Here is a 6,514-nt window from a genome sequence, read left to right on the forward strand (position 1 = left end):
TCCATCCATCCATCCATCCATCCATCCATCCATCTATCTATCTATCTATCTATCTATCTATCTATCTATCATTTTTGGAGTGGGGCAATATTTAAAACCCAGGAAAAGAATAAAAGAAGCACAGTTGTATATCTTTTATAATTGTTAGAATTTCTTTTATTTTGTGCGTGTATGTGCGAGTGCGCATGCATGCTCTCCAGTGCCCATGTATTATGATGCACAGATGGAGGTTAGAGAATAACTTTTGAAAGTTGGTTTTCCCTTCCACTATGGGTTGCTGGAATCGAACCCAGATTGTAAGGCTTGCACAGCAAGTACTTTTACCCACTGAGCTACTTCTCCAGTGTCTTTCACAACTTTCACAGCATATTTCAAGGGTTTGAACTCCATCACAGTGAGAAAGAAATGGACATTACTTAGATGAAGGTTAAAAGGCGGGAAATGCTATTCTGAAGGAAATGTCTGTCATAATCGAACTTTTGAGCCACAGGGGTGAGTCAGTACTTTCCCAGGGACTCTCCAAAAACCTTTTTGTAGGTTTTAAAATACAAATGCCTTTAGAATGTCAAACTTATGTTTCTTCAAAGGGAAGCAAATCCTTCTGGAATATTAAATGGGTTTATGAAGGGAAGACTTTTGGCTAAAAGGAGATCAAATATTTTCTTTTATCAAAAAGTTCGGTTCATCACTGTGAGTGGAATAGCTGCTAAGATTACAAAGGAGCCTCGGCTGCTTCAGCTAATGATAGCATGTGGCCAATTCCATCTTCTGCCTTTGTGCTCGCTTTACAAGAGGGCTCAGCATTGGTTTTCTTTTGTACTTCTCTTTTTTGTGTGTGATTATAGAACTTGATTATTATGGGATTGAAAATTGTAGAGGTTTTTCCTACATTACATCTAACCTTGTGAGATGAAATTACCCACTGATGTTAAAAGAAACAAATGAAATGAAATGCTAAGATTTTATATATATATATATACATATATATATATATATTCCCTTTTTATGGTATCAGAAGATCAGAAGAGTAAGGATGAAGAGCATCTGAAGGAAATCCTTAAGTTGATGACAGGAGTTTCCTGAAGATAAGAAGTACCACAAGTGGAGTGCCCAATTATTCTTTCTGAGTTATGGGGGTTAGAGGGCTGGGATGGAGCTCTCTAAGAGTTGCTTCCTTCTAAAGACCTTGAGGAAAGGAATTTGCTCAGCCTACTATCACTGGCCTTTAGATACACAGTTTCTCTCACATCTTCATATGCCCCCCCCATCAGAAGGACACAAAACATATTGGCCCAGCCTAGGGTCCTCATTCTCAGTCAGTTATTTGTCTAAAGACTGTCTTTCCAAATAAAGCTTCTCTCTGAGGTAGAACTTGATCATATGAATTAGAAGGAAAATAATTCAATCATAACAAGGTGTGAAGATGGAGTTTTCTGTCCTGTCTGGTTCTACAGAAGCGTGGCCCCAAATAAACACACAGACCCTATATTAATTATAAAATTGTTGGCTGATGGCTAGGGCTTCTTATTGGCTAACTCTGTCTTAATTATTAATCCATAACTACTAATCTATGTATTTCTACATGGCCTTATCTTACTAGAGAATGCCTGAAGCATCCTGTCTTCCCAATCTCTACATGGTGCCTCTCTGCCTCTCTCCCCAGCATTCTCCTCGTCTCCTGGTCCTGCCTATCTTCCTGCTTCTACAGGCCAATCAGTGTTTTATTCATCAACCAATAAAAGGAACATATATACAGAAGGACATCTCTTCTTTTCTTTCTAAATAAAAAGAAGGCTTTTAACTGTAACATAGTAAAATTATATATACCCAAACAGTTATCAAGGAAGAACTATAGTCCATTAACATTTGGCAAAACTTACAGAAAATATTCTATCATCTGTCATATCTTTGAGAGTCTAAAGTTTTATATGTAACTTACATTTTATTGTAACTAAGGAAAGCTATAACCATAACTATCTGTCTTTAACTCCATCAAAGACCTCAGACAAATAATATATAACCTCTAGTATTGACAGAGATATCTCACTGCCTGAACAGTTAGCCAAAATTCCTCAGTAATATTGGAGCATACATCTTCAGCCCATAGGCCATAGTGTGTCTGTCAGACTTCTCAGTGAAGCAGAAAATTTGAAACAGAAGCTAAGATAAGCGATTAGTTGGAGGGGGTCTGCACAAGAAGCTAATGTTAGTTAGGTCGTGCAGGGGTGGGGGTGGGGGTGAGGGTGAATCTTGACCTTGGGTTTCTAGAATAGTGCTTGGTAATTTTCCATGGGAGTCTCCATCAAGAAGATCGTATTGTTGTTAAAATTGAAATATCCTCAGTGAGAATACAAGATGGAGGAACCTCTGTACTGTTTTGTCCTGTCACAGTATGCTGAAAAGAAAGTGCTAAAAATAGATTCTTATACCTGAGAAAGTCATCTGACCCTTGCTTCCCTGTTTACAAAGTGAGGACTCCAGCTTTGATTCTATTTCTTGGTACCAATTTCTGTAGAATGGTGAATACAATGGTATGTGACTGGTTCCATTCACCTCTCTTGCCTCATTCTTACACAGTCTGCCTCTCTCTGGAGCTTCTAAGGAATCTGGGTGGCTGTGGAAGTCTTTCTTCCTTTTCTGTCACACATTTGTACCTTTGCTCAGGTTGTTTCCTATTTGGGATGTTCTCCTTTGTTATTTTATTTTCGCTGTCAGACTTTTACTTGGTCTTTAGCTCAGATATCTGTTCCCACAAGCCCATTCGTGAGATCTTGGGCTTAAGTAAAGATTATATTTTTACCATTTCTGAAGAACTGACTGTGCTATAGATTGTAGACATCTTTGTCTCCCTGGTGACCACACAAATGCCCCACTTACAGGAAACATTTAGAAAATGAAGGAGGGGATGAGTTCACTCAAATGACTACAAACAAGGTAGGAGGCAGCAGGAACCTCCAAGCTACCTCTCTTACCCTCCTGCCTGGCAGGTATTCATGGCTCTAAAACACAGTCCAGAGCAAGGTGTTCCAGAAGTATGTGGCCTAGAAACTCCACTGCCAATTAGAAATGGTGCTCTCTGGACACTGTATTCCCAAGCTCATCTTTTCTCAGCCACATTTACTTCTGCTACATTGTGGACTCTTTTTGATATGGTGGAGGAGGAATGGAGAAGTAGACTAGAATTCACACAGCACATATTTTTATTCTTTCTCTTTTGGGAGTGTTTATAAAGACATTGCTGACAGGAACTGCCAGGAAGAATATTTTCAATAGAAAACAATTCATGTTTTCTTAAACATTATCCTCTCTACCTTATTATTCTATTAATTCTTCCCTAAGTACTGGTTGAATCCCTGTTATCTCTGGGGGAGGATGTGATGAGGCAACTCATAGAAATATGAGAGTTTTCAAGTTCTTTTAACACCCACAAACTCTGCAGTGAGGAGGGAATTCTTAGAACAGGGAAAGTTCCTTGAAGAATTGTGCTTTGCAGAATGTGTTAGTCCCAAAGATGGGAGAAGAATGACCAGCAACCCAAATAACATGGCCAAATTAATTAAAGCAAGCTGCTTTTTATTTGTGTACAAGGGCTGCCTCCCCCTATTGTAGGGCTTCAGAGGTCAGCATTGGACATGAGGAAGACAAGGTTTTTATAGCTCAGGTGTAGGAAGTTTCTAAATGGGGCATTTAGTGGGCAACAGGAATAGAACCTAAGCATAATAAGGACATAAGGACCTCCTGGAATAAAGACATGACTCCAAGGTGGTCATAACAAGGTAGTTGCAATGACAGGAGGTCATAATAAAGTTTTGAAACAAAGGTAGGGTTGCAAGATGATTATAACAATTTTTGAAACAAAGACATGGTTGCCATCTCCTGGAACAGGTGGTATAGAATCACATGTAGTTAAGGTTGCAGGTGGGGCGTAGCACAAAACTTGAGAAACGGGTTTAATCATAAACAGGAATGAGCCTAGTTTGTTTTCCCTATAAGATGGCTTATAAGTCTAAGATGTAGGCAGCCTGGTTCATTAGGTATAAATTAATTATCCTGGGATTTGAGCAAGAAGAAAGTAGAACAAATATTCTAATTAATTAATTAGTTAATTTCTTTAGCCCAATCACAGTGTCCCCTCCTTCTCTCTCAGGTCGTTCCCCAACCACCATCCCCTATCCACTCCTCCTCCTTTCTTTTCAGGAAAATGTAGGCCTCCCAAGTATATCAACAAAATATGGCATATCAAATTGCAGTAAGACTAGGCACCTCCTCTCCTATTAAGGCTGGATGAGGCAACCCAGTAGAAGGAAAGTTCCCAAAGGTAGGCGACAGAGTCAGAGATGGCCCCTGCTCCCACTGTTAGGAGACCCACAAAGAGATAAAGCTATGACTGTAACAAATGTGCACAGGGCCTAGTTTAGTCCCACATAGGCTCTCTGGTTGTCAGTTAAGTCTTTGTGAGGCACTATGAGCCCAGGTTAGTTGATTCTGGGTATTTTCCTGTGGTGTCCCATAATCTCCTGCCTCCACAGGATTCCCCTAAGTCTGCCTAATGAATGGCTGGCTGAAGCCTCTCTGATGATAATTGATTGAGGCAACATCTGAGAGTATAGCAGAATATAATTAGGAATCATTTCATTGCCTTTTTTTCTGAGTTATGTTTGTTTCTATCCTAGGTCTTTGGGCTATCCAGTCTCTGGGTCCTGGGACACCAAGCAGTGTCAGGGTAGGCTCCCCATCATGGAATGGGTCTCAAGCTGGATTTCACTCCCATAATTGCTGTGCCATCTTTACCTTAACATATCTTGTTGGCAGGGCAAATTGTAGGTAAAAAGTTATGTGGATGGGTTGGGGTCCCATTTCTCTCCACTGGAAATCTTGCCTGGTTACAAGAGATGGCTGGTTCAGACTCTGTTGCCGTATTGCTAGGAGTTGTAGCTGGAGTTACCCTCATAGTTTCCTGGGAGTTTCCACTGCACTATGTTTCTAGCTCATACCAGAGATGCCCCCAGACACCAGTTGTCTTTCCCAGTTCTCTGTCCCTCCTGTTCCCACGCACCAACTCTCCCCGCATCCATCTGTGATGTCCAGCCTATGGAACCTTCACAGAGAGATTCATGTTTCCCTGCTTGAGCCATCCATATTAATTAGCTTCTTTGGATCTGTGGATTATAACATGGTTATCTTTTACTTTTCAGCTAATATCCATCTATAAGTGAGTACATTCCATGCTAGTCTTTGTGGGTCTGGGTTATCTTACTAGATCTTGTCTAGCTCCATTCATTTGCAGACAAATTTCATTATGTCATTGTTTTTAACAGCTGAGTAGTATTCCCATTGTGTAAATGTACCACATTTTCTTTATCTATTCTTCCATTGATGGGCATCTAGGTTGCTTCCAGTTTCTGGCTATTATGAAGGAAGCTGCTGTGAACATAGTTGAGAAGGTGTCCTGGCAGTATCATGAAGCATCCTTTGGGTACATGCCCAAGAGTGGTATAGCTGGGTGCTGAGGTAGGTCAATTTCCAGTTATTTGAGAAATTGCCATATTAATTTCCAAAGTAGCTATACAAGTTTGCATTCCCACCAGCAATGGAGAGGTATTCCTCTTGCTCCACATTCTCACTAGCATGAACTGTCATTTGTGTTTTTGGGTGTGAGCCTAGCCTTTAACGGCTGAGCTATCCCTTTAACGGCTGAGCTATCCCTCCAGCCCTGTGTTTTTGATCTTAGTCATTCTGACTGTGTAAAATGGAAACTCAGACTTGTTTTGATTTGCATTTTCTTTACAGTTAAGGATGCTGAACATTTCTTTAAGTGCTTATCAGTCATTTGAGATTCCTTTGTTGAGAAATCTCTGTTTAGATGTATACCTTATTTCTTAATTGAATTATTTGGTTTGTTGGTGCCTAGTTTTTGAGTTCTTTATGTATTTTGGAAATTAGCCCTCTGTCAAAAGGCAAAGATCTTTTCCCATTTTTGTGGCTACTGTTTTGTCCTTGTGATGGTGTCTTTTGCCTTCCACAAGCTCTTCAGTTACGTTATGTTCCATTTATTGTTGATTTTGGTGCCTGTTCCATTGGTGTTCTGTTCAGGAAGTTGTCTCCTGTGCCAATGTGTTCAAGTGTATTCCATACTTTTTCTTCTATCAGGATAAATGTATCTGGCTTTATGTTGAGCTCTGTAATCCACTTGGAGAAGTTTTGTGCAAGATGAGAGACATGAAGCTATCTGCATTCTTCTACATGCTGATACCAAGTTTGAACAGCACCATTTACTGAAGATGCTTTCTTTATTCCATTGTATATTTCTGGATTCTTTACCAAAAATCAAATGTCAATAGGTGTGTGGATTTATGTTTGAGTCTTTGATTTGGTTACATTGAGCAATGTGTCTCTTTTTATTACTGTAGCTCTGTAGAACAGCTTGAAATCAGGAATGTTGATAATGCCAGTTCTTTTATTGTATAGGATTGTTTTAGCTATCCTGTTTTTTGTTGTTATTGTTTTTTCATAT

This window comes from Mesocricetus auratus, unplaced genomic scaffold, assembly GCF_017639785.1.
Source record: "Mesocricetus auratus isolate SY011 unplaced genomic scaffold, BCM_Maur_2.0 Super-Scaffold_100010, whole genome shotgun sequence".
NCBI lineage: Eukaryota > Metazoa > Chordata > Mammalia > Rodentia > Cricetidae > Mesocricetus > Mesocricetus auratus.